This window comes from Babylonia areolata, chromosome 12, assembly GCF_041734735.1.
Source record: "Babylonia areolata isolate BAREFJ2019XMU chromosome 12, ASM4173473v1, whole genome shotgun sequence".
Taxonomy (NCBI): domain Eukaryota; kingdom Metazoa; phylum Mollusca; class Gastropoda; order Neogastropoda; family Buccinidae; genus Babylonia; species Babylonia areolata.
This window is the reverse complement of record NC_134887.1, coordinates 3,369,301-3,386,000: the sequence shown is the minus strand read 5'-3', so window position 1 is coordinate 3,386,000 and position 16,700 is coordinate 3,369,301.

The window sequence follows — 16,700 nt, the reverse complement described above, 5'->3', positions numbered from 1 at the left end:
GGGAGAGCAGCCCGAATTTCACACAGATAAATCTGTTGTGATAAAAAGAAATACAAAATATAAATACAAAATACAAAATATACGATACACCACATCTTGTGATAAGAAACTCTAGGGAGAGCTGGACAGTACAGGGTCTTCAGAGAAGAAGCCCCCCCCTTAGTCAAGCGCTTCGGCCCTCAACTCCTTACACTCTAAGGGGGCCGGGCCGCACCCAGGTCATGACTCCTGGATGCCCTTGTATTGCCGCCTTTTCTTTTTTTCTGTTTTCCTGGTCCTCAGCAGGTTCGAACCCGCGCCTCCAGGGTGGTCGCCACTTTAGGACTGAGTCACCTTTTCTGGCAGACGTTTTAACCACTGAGCCACCGCACGCCTGGTTTGAGTAGGGAAAATTTCATTCCTCCTCGACCAGAGTTTCAGTTTCAGTTTCAGTAGCTCAAGGAGGCGTCACTGCGTTCGGACAAATCCATATACGCTACATCACATCTGCCAAGCAGATGCCTGACCAGCAGCGTAACCCAACGCGCTTAGTCAGGCCTTGAGAAAAAAAAGAAAAAGAAATGAGTAAATAAATAAATAAATAATAGATAAATACATAAAAAAAGAACTACTGCTAATAATAATAATATTCATAAGGCGCAAAAACTTAATGAAGTCAACTATAAGCGTACAAAAATAAAAATAAAAATAAATAGATAAATAAATAAGTAAAAAAAAACAAAACAAAAAAACCCCCAAAAACAACAACAACAACAATGATGATAAATAAGCATGGAATTCCAGCTGGAATTCTTTTCTGCTGCTTCTGCCATTGCCTTGAGCGCCCATGTCCTCTCTCTGCCAGAAATCGACAGCTGTTTCATGAGGCTGTGGGCAGATGTGCTCACAAACCCTCTTGCACCAATCTCCATGGCAAGGACTCTGTGTATTAACCCTTTCATCGCCAAGCTCGCATTTATGCACAGGCGTGGTAGAGGACCCATGTCACTGAAAGGTGACCATTCATTGGTATGTTATCCATGAACCTACTGCTCTTAGTGTTCGGTGGTAGGATAGGCCATATTTTCTATACATCGCAGGGGGAATCCCCAGCTATTCTTAGGCACTATCTTTTCTGTGTTTATACCACAAGGGAATTTTGTACTCTAAATTGACTGGCGGTGAAAGGGTTAATAAGGAGCAAAAAACAACGACAATAACACACAGAAGAGATGCCTGGTCTTCGCATGAACTAAGCTCTCTGGTCTGGCTCTTGAGAGCGCAGCCAAGGTTTGTTTCATTACAACATATTCCCTCGGCAATAAGTTCAATTGTGGCAGGTCCACTTCCTTTGCATGTGTGTATACATACGTATGTGTACATAACTACATGCATGTATATGAATGTGTATTGTGTGTGCGTGTGTTTATGTAAGTTTGTGCCTGCCTATGTGTGCGTATGTGTAAGGGTAGCTGTTAGATACACATGTATGTTAAAATGTATGTATGCAGTGTGTGTGTGTGTGTGTGTGTGTGTGTGTGTGTATAGTCACATTTTGGTGTGTGTATGTAACATAGATGTAATGTTTTATGTTAACAAAAGCGTTTTTGTAAAGCACCTAGAGCAGATTTCTGGATAGTGTGCTATATAAGTATCCATTATTATTATTATTATTATCATCATTAATGGAAATGAAATAACTAAACGAAATGAACACTGAGATCAGCAAATACATGAAAACAACAACGGAATGAAAGGTACGAAGAAGGTGAATGACTGAATTAACTCACTCAGTACGGCCAGTCCTCTCTTCTCCTCTACACAGACCCCTCGGATGTCCAGTGGGTGTCTGAATGACCCAACCTTTAGCTTCCGTCGTCAGAATTGTGGTATTCTTTGTCAACATTCACGTCTTCAGTATAAGAGCGTTCCGCATACAATATTTTGATGATGGTAATTGGGATGAAACGCTGTTAACGTCGTCTCTTTCGCCGTTCGTATGGAGAGAGTTAAAACAAGAACAAAACCGGGACCACCCTCAGCGCACCCGCACAAGTGAACACACACACACAAGCGTGCAAATGCACACACACAGATTCGCACAGACAGACAGGTAGACAGACACACAGACACAAGACACACATAAACACACACACACACGCACGCACGCACATACACGCACAATTACGGACGCAAGCATGCATAAACACACACATCCTCCCCTACACACACACACACACACACACACGCGCGCGCGCGCGCGCGCACGCACATACCCACACACACCCTCCCCCTACACACACCCACCCCCTACACACACACTCCCCTTACACACACACACACACACACACCCTCCCCCTACACACAAACACACGCACACACCCTCCCCCTACACACACACACACACCCTCCCCCAACACACACACACACACACACACACACACCCTCCCCCACACACACACACACACACACACACACACACACACACACACACACACACACACACACACAGGTGGCGTTGTACAGCAAAGGATGGGAGTCTCTCTCTGCGTCAGCGTAGCACCGAGTGAAGAAAAAAGTGGGAAGTTCCCTTTTCTGTTCACATTGTTATTATCATAAACATTTCCTTGACTACAAAATGATATAAGCATGTAAACGAACAAGAAGAAAGGGGGGAAGGAGGAGGAGAACAGAAGAGAGAGGGAGAGAGAGAGAAAAATAGGGAGAAAGAGGGAGAGAGAGAGAGTGTGTGTGTGGGGTTGATGGGGGGTAGAGAGGGAGAGAAATGAGAGGATAGGGTTTCACTTTCGGTTTCAAGGAGATGTCAGAGCGTGAGAAAAGATGCATACAAATGACACGATATCTGCTGTTAAATAAAATAGATAAACATTTTTTTTTTGATTAAAAAAAGGAACAGCAGCAAATGTTTGACCATAGCATACATACAACGCGCTGATCAGGTCTTGAAAGCCTTCTTTTGGTTTGCGTTAAACAATAACATGAAAATGAAATATAATTAAGAAACATTCATGGTACATACGCTTTTTTTTTCCTTTTTAGTTGCTTTTCTTTTCATAGTTGGTATTTTCCAGTCTGGGCAGCGATTCAAGACAGTAGATTATGTTTTGACATGTGCAGCAATGTACTTTAGCAGTGTTCTTTCTTTCTCTTTGCGACGACGTTCTTGAACAACAGCGTAGGTGTACAGGAACGGGTTGAGAGCGGAGTTGAAGGGCAGCACAAAGACAGCCATTGCCGTGTTGATCTCTCCTGGAACAGGGACATCCAGCTTTGCCAGGAGTCCACACACACCGATGGGGAACCAGCACAGGAAGTCTGACATGGCGATAACCAGAAGACGACGAGCGATGGTGGCTTCTTTACATTTGTTCTTGTCTTTGAAGACATCGCTTCCTTGTCCGTTGCTGGCATCTGCTTGCATGGTATTGGCTCTGACTGCCCAGTAGATCAGAGCCTGGCCTGCAGCGATGCACAGAAATATGACCATGTTGAACGCAATCATGACGTTGAAAGAGTAATGTCTACCGGGGAATTCGGTTCTTGTGACAGGCAGAGGAATGCAGATGCCTGTCTGGCTGTAGAATTCCCAGTGGGACGTTACAGGGAGTAGTGGGACTGATGCCAGGATCACCCCTAGTCCCCAGCTGACAGTGCAGGCCACATGAGCTGATGTTGTTCCAAAACGAAGACGACTGAAAGGAAAACGCATGACCAGAAAGCGGTCCAAGGTGATGAGGCCGATAAGAACGGAGGACACTTCACAGGACAAGAGGGAAATGAACCCAGAAACTGTGCACGCGCTGCTTCCTTTCCAGTACGACTCACTCCACAGGTAGCTACCGGCATATAAACGGTCAGCCAGTCCGATTACCAGCAAATAAATGCCCATGAAAAAGTCAGACACTGACAGGTTAATAACAAACACAGCGTAACCCACTTTGCTTTTTGAGGAAGTGAAGGACCACGTGCGGTAAACAAAGCTACAAAGGTTTCCCAACAAAGAGGCCATGATAAACAGTGCGATCGCGACTCGGTAAGAGCCAAATTTAAGAAGATTATCGCAAGAGGATATTTCATCCTCTGGCGCCGTGCACACACCCATAAAACTATCAGGTAGCACAGCAGGACAGCAAAGCTTGAAGTTGTCAGCAGACAATCGCTGCAGCTTCTCCATGTCTTTCAGAAAGGTGGGGCTGAAATCTGATATCGGGCAACCTTGCAAATAAAACGTATTCAGGTTCCTGAACAGTCCTTTCCCGCGGAGGGAGCTCAGTCTGCCATGGGAAAAGTCTATGACTTCAATCCGAGGCATGGCATTCGAGAAATCATGCAGGTTAGAAACGTCGAATGGAACTCGGGAAAGATTCAGCAGCAGTAGTGACGTCAGTCTGTGACGTATGTCATAACCAGAAACTCCAGAGGACAATGGGTTACCAGAGAGATCTAGTTCCTTCAGATTACACAATTCTGAAAAGTGACCAAAATTGATATAGCGGATTAAATTATCACTGATATCTAATACATGAAGATTAGGCAGGTGTACGTCACTCATGTTTCTCCAACCACATGCTCCAACACCGAGATGAATCAGCATGCTCTGATTCACGATCACACCCAGGGTCAGCCCGCTGCCTCTGCCATCCAAGTATCGTAACTTGGGGAACGTGCCAGGACTGGAGATGAGAAGGTCGGTAAACGACGATCCATAACAGACACACTGATCAGGACAAGAGTCGGACAAGTCACACATCACTTCATCGTCCTGCTGCGGACACTGAGGCCAGCCGTCACAGAGATGCTGCACGTGGAGACATATATGGCGGTCCTTACCACGACATCGGTACAGCCCTTCACACGTGACTTCATCACACCCAGCCTCGTCCTCGTGTCCAGTGCAGTCACTCACGCCGTTGCACCTGGTGTAGATCGGCAGACAGTAGCCATTTCTGGGGCACTGGTAGTGAGAGTCTGGACACTCTGTGACATTTCCAGGAAGTGGTATCAAGGAGAAACTGCCAGGTCTGTCAAAATTGACGATGGCAGGTGGGTTGGTAATATTGAAAGAAGTCGCTGACGTGATGGTGGTGAAATCGCAGTGCTTTTCATCACGCCCCGTCTCACAGTTGATTAAGAAATCACACACTTGTCCGATGCTTATGCACTGAAAATAGTCATTAGTTGCAAGTTTAAATGACAACGTTAATAAAAAAAAATAATAAAGAGAGGAATACAGATTGTCTCGTTTCTTTCTACCCCACAGTCTGTGTCAGTCTGTGTTTTATCTCTCTTTTCTTTTGTCACTGTATATGTCAGTCTGTCAGACACACGCGACATGGTAGGCTGCCTTGTATGGAACACTTTTTGTCAAAACTCACATCGTCACACTGCACACTTAGTTAACTCACGATGCTACCAAAAAATCTTTTCCTTTTAAAAATTTTTTTTTTTTTTTTACCACTACCAAAAACCTACTGGAATTTTGACTCCGTTTCAACTGCTTCTGTCCTGGGGTATAAAATTTTATGAAGTCAGGAAACACACCAGTGAAATCCAACATACTTTCACCAAATGTTTCTGTTTGACAAAGTCAAAAGCCACGTTTAAACAATTAATAAAAGAAACATCATTGTGTTTTGCACACATGTTTTTCAATATCATAATTCAGAAGTGTAAGTTCCATTGCCAGGTGGTCTGGCCTCTTCCTCAGTATTTTGGAAAAAAAACAACCTTTTTGATCTCAAGGATCTGCAACTGTCGCTTTTCCCCCAGAAAGACAGCATCCCAGACTGTCCAAGTGACCTACTAGCACGTGCTGCACGTTTAGAGGTCATCTTGACCTTGGCGCCGCGTGTCCCACTCTTGTCCTTCACGCCCGCGGACTTATAAATAGAACGCGTTCTTCCTGGTCCGTGGTCGCGGCCAACGCCTGATGTTCTGCGTGATCCCCAACGCTGACAACGAGGCTGGGAATCCCCTCTTCTGACGTCATGACGCGCGCCTGGGAAAGTCCCTCCGCTGACTGCCAGGTGAAAGGTTGAAACGAACGAACGAACGAAATTGTTTTTATTGAACATCGGCCATGGGCCACCATTCAGAACAGGACGTGGGGAGGGAAGGGGGCAAGGGAAGGACGGGGTTGGGGAGGTGATGGGGTTGGGTGGGGGGAAGAGGCTGGGGGTACACAAGGGTTTGGCAAAGCATTTTCATTATCATTAACATGGATGCTTCTTAAAGTCCAGCCAACCGCATCCGTTTAAATAGGGTTGAAAGGTTTCACCACAGAGAGAGAGAGAGAGAGAGAGAGAGAGAGAGAGAGAGAGAGAGAGAGAGATGAAGACAGAAACACAGGGACAGACAGAAAGACAGATAAAGAGACGGAGCGATAGACAGACCGAGAGACAGACACACAGATGCAGAGAGAGAAAGACAGAGAGAGACTGGGAAACAGAGGCAGAGGCATTCATGGAGACAAAGAGAGACAGAGACAGAGATACAGTGACATAATACACACACACACACACACACACACACACACACACACATACACGCGTGCGCGCACGCCTACGAACACAGACACACACACGCACGCCTACAGACACAGGCACACACACACACACACGCCTACAGACACACACACACACACACACACACACACACACACACCCCTACCTGTCCGTGGCCGCAGTGAAAGGTACCATGATCCCTGCAAGGCGGGAACCGACAGAAAGCTTCGTCACTCCCGTCGTCGCAGTCACGACGCCAGTCACACACCACGCTGTACGGCACGTACCGCCCGCTCAGCTCACACCGGAAGTAAGGCGCGCCACCTAGCGGGGGTGATCCTCGCAGCCAGGCTGGGCCCTCCTCGTCGTCATCAGAATCAGCAGCAGCTTTGCACAGGGCGGTCTGGGACGCGGCCACGCCTCCGCGACGGTGCAGCTTTTCTTCGGTGCACAGACTGTCCGGGTCACAAGCCAGAGCAGCGTGTGTCACGTGCATCGCTGAGCACGTCACCAGAGGCAGTGGCGACGCCGCGAAATCGCGCAGAGCGTTGACAGTTCTGATTTTGATGTTGTGGTGGTGCTCACTGGTTTTTGTTGAGGGCGTCGTCCTGGCTGTTCTGCACAGAAGGGCGCTTACCATTGGTGGACGGACCTGAATTAAAGAAAGAAAAAAAAAGGGGGAAAAAAAGGTATTTGGTGTCATACTTCTCACGCAGACACATGCACATTATAAACATACATGCACACACGTTCACGCACACATAGACGCACGTGGAATTATGTATGGTTAAACACACACATATCTAACGATGCTTCTCTCTCTGTGTGCATATATCCACACACACACACACACACACACACACACACACACACACATACACATATATATATATATATATATATATATGTATATACATATATATATATATATAATTATAATTGATATCAACTCCAGGCCCAGATGTCTTTGTATTTACGAGAAATTCAGTTCAGCTCCTTTCAGTAATTTAGTTGATGTATGTATTGTCATCAGTTCTTCTTCGCATTTTTGTTGCTGTTGTTGTTGTTGTTGTTGTTGTTGTTGTTGATAGTTTGTTTGACTGTGCATACATTCCTCCTCCTCCTCCTCCTCCTCATTCTTCTTCTTCTTCTAATTATTTATGTGTTTGTGTGTGTGTTTTTTTTTTTTTTTTTTGGTGTGTGTGTGTGTGTGTGTGTGTGTGTGTGTGTGTGTGTGTGTGTGTGTAGTAATGTCATTTACTTAAGCGCATTTCAATAATGTCATTTACTTAAGTGCATTTCAATGCAACATGAAGCATATAGCCAATGACGAATTTGTTAGCATGTTAAATGGACGTGACAGGTTTTTGATGTGGTCCCCTTCTTTCCTCCTGTGCACACATCAACTTCTATGTTCCAACGTAGTTGGCAACCACCAAACAATTATGTACGAACAAACACAAAAACACAATAACGTATCAAAAACAAAAGAATTAATTTTAGAGTTCAGGGGAACCAGCTCTGACCCCACACCACTTGTCATTGAAGACAAGCAAGTATATATCATCAGCGAATTAAAATTTCTCAAACTGATCATTTCCAACGATTTGAAATGGGAGGAAAAAAAGGAAAAACATTGTGAAGAAAGCACAACAGCGCCTGTACTTTCTTCGGCGCCTCAAAACGTTCGGAATTAGAAAAGAAATCATGGTTGATTTCTACAGAGCAGTCATTGAAAGTGTGTTAACCTTCGCTATTACTGTTTGGTACGGAAACATTTCCAAGGCAGAAGTCGCAGCCCTGAACAGAATCGTTAAAACTGCCACCAAGATTACCGGGGCTGATCTACCTTATCTAGACAACATATTATTATATTATAAGCGGCTACTCAAAAAAGCAAAATCAATCAGCCAGGACGAATCACATCCAGCTTTTGGGATTTTCGAGATGCTCCCCTCTGGTCGCCGGTACAGAAGTGTAAGGTCGAAAACCAGTCGCTTCGCCAATAGCTTTTTCCTAAAAGCAGTCAATGCCCTGTCTCTCGAACAAATCCAGTATGATTAAAGAGAGTTGTGCAATCAATAACCACTTACCTGAAGATCTAGTCATCAGCCCCATCCACATGTGATATGCAGCTTATGTTTAAGTGTGTGTGTGTGTGTGTGTGTGTGTGTGTGTATGTGTGTGTGTGCGTGTGTGTGTGTGATCAATGCCTTTCAAGCAACAGCGTGCAACATCAGACCTGAGGACATTGAGGCTGTGTACATAGTGGGACCCGAAACCAAAAATCAGAGAAACAGCAACACCAGTGACAGAAGCTTCTCTTCAAGTCGTCCTGTTATTGGGAAACTCAAGTCCAGAAAAACGAAAGCACTCATCATGTCAAAACGAAAACCACTAAAGACGATGTCAAACCACAAGACCGTACATGTGAACGATGAGCAGAATGCTTCACATCGCGAAAGAAAACGCAAACGTGGACAGAGTCTCTTCAACACCAGGGGGCAAGATCCGCTGTGTGCTGAAGAAGGCACCGGACCAGACATCGGAACTAAAGGTGGTTTTCCTTGATACGCCCGACGACCTGCTTCTGCTGGGGGTTGACAAGCGGGACTTCAGTGCCCTGGGTTTGCGGCACCTGGTCAACTGGTAGCCTGCATGATGGAGACCTGCCCTGTTTACCTGTCCCCTGCTCTGTTTACCTGTCCCCTGCCCATTGCACCAGACCTTGTACGTAACATTGAATCTATGATTCTCTTTATGAATACATGTGAACTGGAAAACAGAACTCAACTTGAAGATTTCACTGATTCTATTTCACGATTTGATTGCCTGTCGTTTTTTTTGTTGACACTAAGACTGGCAGACAGGATACCGTGCTTATTTATTGAAGTTTTCAATGATTTGGGATAATAAAAATATAACATTATTTTATCGTACATATTCGTCATATCAGCTGTTCAGGAGGGAATAAGTTGTTAAAAACGTTCTGACAATGTACGAGTCTTTCCTGATGATGTCTAATTAAGCATGATTGTTTGATAGAGATGTGTTACAAGATACTATAAATAACTGCCAGTTGGAAAAGTTGACACAGTCTCTGAAGGATCTCATGGCAGTGTTATTTGTTTGATGATATAAAATATGTTTATATCAAAATAAGTATAACGTACTGTAATGCCCTTTTAGCTGGATATTCAATGCATGTACTAAAATACTTAATGATTTCATGTGGTGATGCGAGCCAACTTTGTGATCTACTGGACAGTGAAGAACGTGACTGTGCGCATGTGTTGAAAGTAAAATCTCAGCGATTTGCAGACTGAAAATTGTATGTGTACATGATTTCATATATCTAATTTGATTAGAAGGCATGGAAAATACGCAGATATTATGCATATATGAACTTATATGACTGTACCATTGTTAACAATAAGATACATTTGCCTAGTCCTGAACAAAAAAGTTAACGACTTTTTTTGTTAATCACTTTGTTGCTGTGCGCTGGGGTGTGCATAGTCCTTTTGTGTAGTCTCAGGTGTTGCTGGAGGTTGTGGGCTGCTGCACAAAGGAGTCATCTACTTCAGATCATTGATGTTGAAAGGACAGCAAATGATTACACGATGACTCATGTGACCTCATTTAGGTAAATGACGTATTACATGGTTATAACGTTGGACTTGTAATAAAAAAAAAGACGATTAAAAAAAAAAAGACAAAAAAAGACTTATTCTTCTGAAGAGTTTCGGAAGAGATCGTTGCAATACAACGTGAGCGAAAAAAAGGGCCAACGATTGTTTAATTTTATTTAAGGCTTCCTGTGTAATTTATTTCATGCAGCCAAGACAAGTTGGTTAAACTTAAGTAATGTTGCAAAGATGAGCAACGTAGTCTGATCTATCCTGAGGTTTAATACCAGAAGAAATACTATCATCATTTATGTTGTGTTTCATATAGTTTGTATTCTGTTTCTGATAGTTATGTTATTTTGATTGTTTATGTTAATTTTGGTGCAAAATACTATTGCTGTTATATAATATGCTCCATGCCCCAAAAGGGGTGAAAGGATTAAATATTCTTGATCCCCCCCTCCCCCAATATTCCTTGTGATCCCGGTACACTTGGTCATAGAGACATATACTATTCTATTCTAACGCTTTTCATGGCTGTTTTCTGTAAAGCAGGAAATTTACACCTGACCATCATCTTCACACGCTTCCTGAATGTGTAATTTTGCGGTAGATTATACAGACAACTTTTTTTAAGAGGGAAAAAGTAAAGACAAAATAAACAAACATGAGAAAAGAAATAAGGTGTAGAATTGGATACGTATGAAATCATTTGTGAGCTGACCATAAATGAGCATCTATGTTCTCAAATTACGGTTTCATGTGCATCGATCCCATCTTGTAGAAACGTAGTTAAACTTAATGAATATCCTGACTTAAACCTGCGGTAATTTAACACCTACCTATATTACAGTACACTACGGGACACTGAACTACCATACACCAAACTACAACACAGTTCAACGCAACGCAACCCAACTCAACCCAACCCAACCGAACCCAACCCAACCCAACCGAACCCAACCCAACCCAACGCTTCACAACACCACACAACGAAATGCGAGTTAAATCAATTGGAAATTTCGAATAAAATTGTCTCTTTTTATTGGAAATTTCGAGTAAGGGTTTTTTGTTTTTTGTGGTTTTTTTTGTTTTGTGTGTGTGTGTGTGTGTGTGTGTGTGTGTGTGTGTGTGTGTCATATGAACCTTTTTTTTTCCCTATCAGTTCATTGTGCAATGTTCACCGTTTCCTCGCCAGTGCAGGTGTACGTGCGTATGGTGTGCCCGATGGATCTCTGTCTGGATTCATGGACATAAACGTGACCTTCCTTGCACGTTTGCTGGAATGAGAGGTGAAAACCGTAGACGATTGAGCCATTTCCCCACTGCCAGGTGAACATGTACCTGTAAAAAACAACACGTGCTCATGGTGACGACATGAACAGCAACAGCAACAAAACAGAACAAACAATGGTTAAAAAAAAAAAAAAAGAAATAAAAAAGAGAAGTAATCATGACCATAACCGTCACTGTCATCACCGTCAAAACCACCATCGCTGTCATCGTGATCATGATTGTGACGAAGGCGTTTTAGAGTTGTTCTGAACCTGTGGTGTAGAGAGGAATTATTTTTTTTAGCCGAGAGTTCAGTCCCCTAGTTTTTATTTTCCAGTGAGAGTTTGTCAGTTTGATATTTTTGTTAGTTAGTCGGTTCCCAGCTCTGGCAGAGAGGTGAATATCCTTCTCCACAACCGACTCAGCTAGGTACCTGCTTCGCTGTTGTAGGTGAGTCCAGGTTGTTTACTTGTTTGGTTTAGTTCGGGTCTTTGGATATTGAAATTTAAATGAAAAATGTTGTCTGTTTTTACTTTGGAGGAAGGTCGGTTGAATTGAAGAATATTTCAGTTTTCTGATATTGGGTTTGGTCGAAGAAATATTGTGAATATGCTTTGGAAATCAAGTTGGAGATATTGGTTGTGTGTTCTGAGTTTAACAGGGTGGTATGGTGTTTTTTGTCATTGTAACGGTAGTGTCCCTGTCATCAGTAACAAAATTTTGCTTCGTCACAAAACAGTTTGAAGTTGACGGGGAGCAGAAAATTAGAGAAAATAGTTTATTTCCGGTTCGTGGGAAACACATGGTTGTAAATATGTTTTCAGTGGAGAGCCTTGGACGGGCTTAATTTTGGCGGTTGGGCCACTGGCGAGCTAAACGCTGACGTACGAGTTCCTGTTCAAACTTCATTCTTCGTCATGAAGAGGGCAGAGAGAAATAACAAACCCTTACATTTGCCTACACTACAGAGGGCATTGAAAAAAATGAAAGCCTTGTAAAATTACCTGCTTTGTTGAGGGCACTAAATTGTGTAAAGAAAGCCTTTAAACTTACCTGCACTGCAGTGGGCATTAAGATATAATATGAAAGCCTTGTAAAATTACCTACATTGTAGAGGACATTGAAAATTAATATGAAAAGAGAGACTTTATAATTATCTGCTAAATTTGAGCGCAGAGGACAATAAGTTGTGTGTGTTGATTGAGTAAAGTGATGAAATAATCCCCAATGACTATGGTGTGAGAAATGTAGAGAGTGAAGGAAGAAATGAGTTGATGTGGATATAGTATTTGATAGTGGAGGTGAGAATATGTCTTTGAGAAACAGTGAAAATGGGAATGAAAACAGACTTTAGTTTTTGTTGAATATGTATCTAATATATATATATATATATTTTTTTTTTTTTTTTTTTTTTTTTTTGTGGATGTGAACTTGGAAAAGCTGCTCAAGAGCAGAAAAGGTGATTAAATTTTTAAAAATTTTAAAAATATTTTTTAGACTATTTTGATCGGAGGAGTGACTGTGTTTGATATGTGAATCTTGTTGTGGGGTGTCTAATTATAAGTTGTTGATTATCAACCTATAGACAAAAATATGTTATTAAGATTTGATGAGGGCTGAAAATTAGTATGTGGACAAATATCTGTTTGTGAAACAAGAGAAAAGAAATCAGTTAGATGCCTGACCAGCAGCATAACCCAAGGCGCTTGGTCAGGCCTGGAATGCATGCGTATAAACTTGTGTACCTGTCAGAGTGGATTGCTTCTGTGGAATTTTGCCAGAAGACAACACTCTCGTTGCCATGTTTGTTTTTGTTTGGTTGGGTCTTTTTTTCAGTGCGCTGTGTGCCTGCTCGGGTTATCATCTCATCCGAAAGACTAGACACTCAGTTTGATTTTCCAGTCAAACATGGGAGAAAGTGCAAAAGCGGGATTCGAACCCAGACCCTCACGGACTCTGTATTGGCAGATAAGCGTCTAAAGCGTCTTTACAGGAGGAAGGTGGCAAAATTGTTAAGACATCTGCCAATACAGAGAATCTGTGAGGGTCTGGGTTCGAATCCCGCTCTCACCCTTTCTTCCAAACTGAGCGTGTAGTTATTCGGATGAGACGATAAACCGAGGTCCCCTGTGCAGCACAAACTTGGTGCACTGAAAAAGAACCCATGGCTACAAAAGTTTTTCCTCTGAAATCCACTCTGATTTCACTCTGATAGGTACATGCATGCACTCAGGCCTGACTAAGCGCTTTGGGCTATGCTGCTGGTCAGGCATCTACCTAGCTAGATGCAGTGTAGCGTATATGGGTTTGTCCAAACGCAGTGGCGCCTCCTTGAGAAACTGAAACCGAAACCGAAACTGAAACCGTCTGAACCATTCAGAGAAAAGTCGTCAGAATTTACATGTTCTTTGTGTAGACATCATCGGAGGTTTTCGTGGTGTGCCACACAGAATGCATGTCAATCCACATGTGCTCCGCCCCATGGCTGAAGTCTCTGAGGATGGAGATCACTCTGTCCCACTGCTGCACAGAATCAAAACTGGCCAGCAAAGCGCCTCGGTCCTTGCACATCCGTTTTGCTTCAGATTTACTCGTTCCCCAATAGACCTCTTTCGTGAAAACGAAACAGCCCCCGTCAACTGCAATCTGCAACAAACAGAAAGCACAACATGATGATGACATGGATATCCGAAAGAGTGATACCCCCGCTCTTGCAGGAAACATCCAACTGCTTCCTGACTCTAAATAACTACAACTGAACGCGGACAAAACGGAAGCAATGATCATAGGAACTGAACAAAAACTCTCTTCCATCATAACTGACACAATCAAACTTGGCAATACATCCATCCCTTTTTCCAGTTCAGTCAGGAACCTCGGCGTTGTCCTTGACAACACACTGTCCATGCAAAAATTTATCAGTCAGACATGTCAATTGCGGCGCATCAGTGCCGTCCGGAAATATCTGTCCATTGACGCAACATCTAGACTTGTCGTTTCTCTCATTCTCTCGCGCCTTGACTACTGTAACTCTCTATTGTCTGGTTTGCCTGCTCCATCCATTCAGTCCCTTCAGCGCATACAAAACTCTGCTGCCCAACTCGTTCTCAGAAAGAAAAGATCTGAGCACATCACTCCTCTTTTGCAACATCTCCACTGGCTACCTATCTCACACAGAATAAAGTACAAGATCAGCTCTCTATGTTACAAATGTATTCAGAAATCTGCCCCTTCCTATCTGTGTGGCTGCCTCCACCTCTACACTCCATCTCGCTCTCTGCGATTGGCTTCGGATCCACTCTGTTTACGCATACCCAGATTCAACCACTCGACTGTTGGCCGCCGTTCTTTCTGTCTCTGGACCTTGCAATTGGAATGAACTTCCTCTTTCTCTTCGTCAGGTCTCCGCAGTCAGCTCTTTCAAGTCTGGCCATAAAATCCACCTCTTCCCAAAATAGCCTCCCTTCCCTGCCTCTTCCTTGTCTTCAGTTTCTCCAGTTTTAGAGTTGTGCATGCGTGTGAATGACTGGTACGAAAGCGCTTTGATTTGTCTCCGCACAAGATTCAGCGCTATATAATAATGATAATAATAATAATAATAATAATAATTATTATTATTATTATTGTACAGCACCTATCCTCGGTCGGAGACCAAGCTCTAAACGCCATTTGCACAACAGGCTGCCTATCTGGGTAGAGCCAACTGACGGCTGCCATTGGGCGCTCATCATTCGTTTCCCGTGGCATTCAATCAGGTTTCAGTCACGCAAGCGTATGCTCATACAGACATGTAACGTTTTACGTGTATGATCATTATGTATATTTACCCCGCCATGTAGGCAGCCATACTCCGTTTTCAGGGGTGTGCATGCTGGGTATGTTCTTGTTTCCATAACCCACTGAACGCTCACATGGATTACTGGATCTTTAACGTGCGTATTTGATCTTCTGCGTGCGATTACACACGGAGGGGGTTCAAGCACTAGCAGATCTATACGTGTGTCGACCTGGGAGATGAGAAAATCTCCACCCTTAACCTACCAGGTGCCGTCACCGAGATTCGAACCCGGGACCCTCAGATTAATAGCCAACGCTTTTACCATTCGGCCAATGTGCCCGTCAAGAGAGCAGGTTCCTCTCAACACAATACCTGTGTTGACTGTCTCAGCAGAGAGGTTGATTAATGGCAGAGCGGCCAGCTAAAACATCGGATTGCGTTTGGTTCCATGCCCACTAGAACTTACATGGTGGGCTGACTGCTAGTCCTTTGCATGAAACAAGAACCTCAGGTCCCCTGTTGAAGCATAAGAAGCATGTGAATTATGCATGTAAACAAATACCTAAAGACAAAAAAGGAAGAAAGAAATCCAAGGCCTCTTTTTTAGAATGATGTTGATAGTTACAAGAATGTGTATGTAGATTCAGACCACAGGAAAGGCACGTGAGGAGCAACCACCGTCAACAGTGACAAACATGTTGTGACGGAAGTGTGACGCAACGCACTGCATCACTGTAGAAAACAGCAACCGTCACCTCCCTCCATCGAACGGAATATTTGTTTTATTGCAGGTTGCAACACATGAGTATTCGAGTCTCTTACATAAAACCGATCAGAATATAGCACAAGACAGAACCAAAGAGTTTGGCCACACAAAATTACAATTATTACAATCATTGTTGCTATCAGTAGTAGTAGTAGTAGTAGTAGTAATAGCAGCAGCAGCAGGTGCAGTAGTTGTAGTAGTAGTAATAGTAGTAGTCGTGTTTATTTCTTTCTTCACTCATTCATTTTTTTTTTAATTTACTAGCACTACAACTATTCTTGCCGTCGTTATTATTATTTTCCAGAGAACTGTTTATAAAGATTCAAAAGTATTTCCTTCTAGCAACTCTGTTCAAAGACTCTCCCCACCTCGCCCCCTCCTCCCCTCCCCTCCCCCCTGTAAAACAAAGGGCAGATAATTTTTGTAACATCATTTGACATTTCTGTCAGCCTCCACTTCCCATTGTCTTCATCTTTCAGTCGATGTATTTCTGTCAAGCACGCGGTAGCTGCTGGCTAATGATTTATCATAGCTGTCTTTTTCTCTCTTTTTAATTAAAAACAAAACAAAACGACTATCAGTCTCGCATTCACACACACACACACACACACACACACACACACACACACACACACACACACACACAATAAGAGAGAGAGAATGAAAATGACAATCTTTTTATTGGCAAGTATCGTTTTACAGCTCTGGTGCCAAGGGGAATGATTCAGCTTATGCAAGCGACGTTAAGC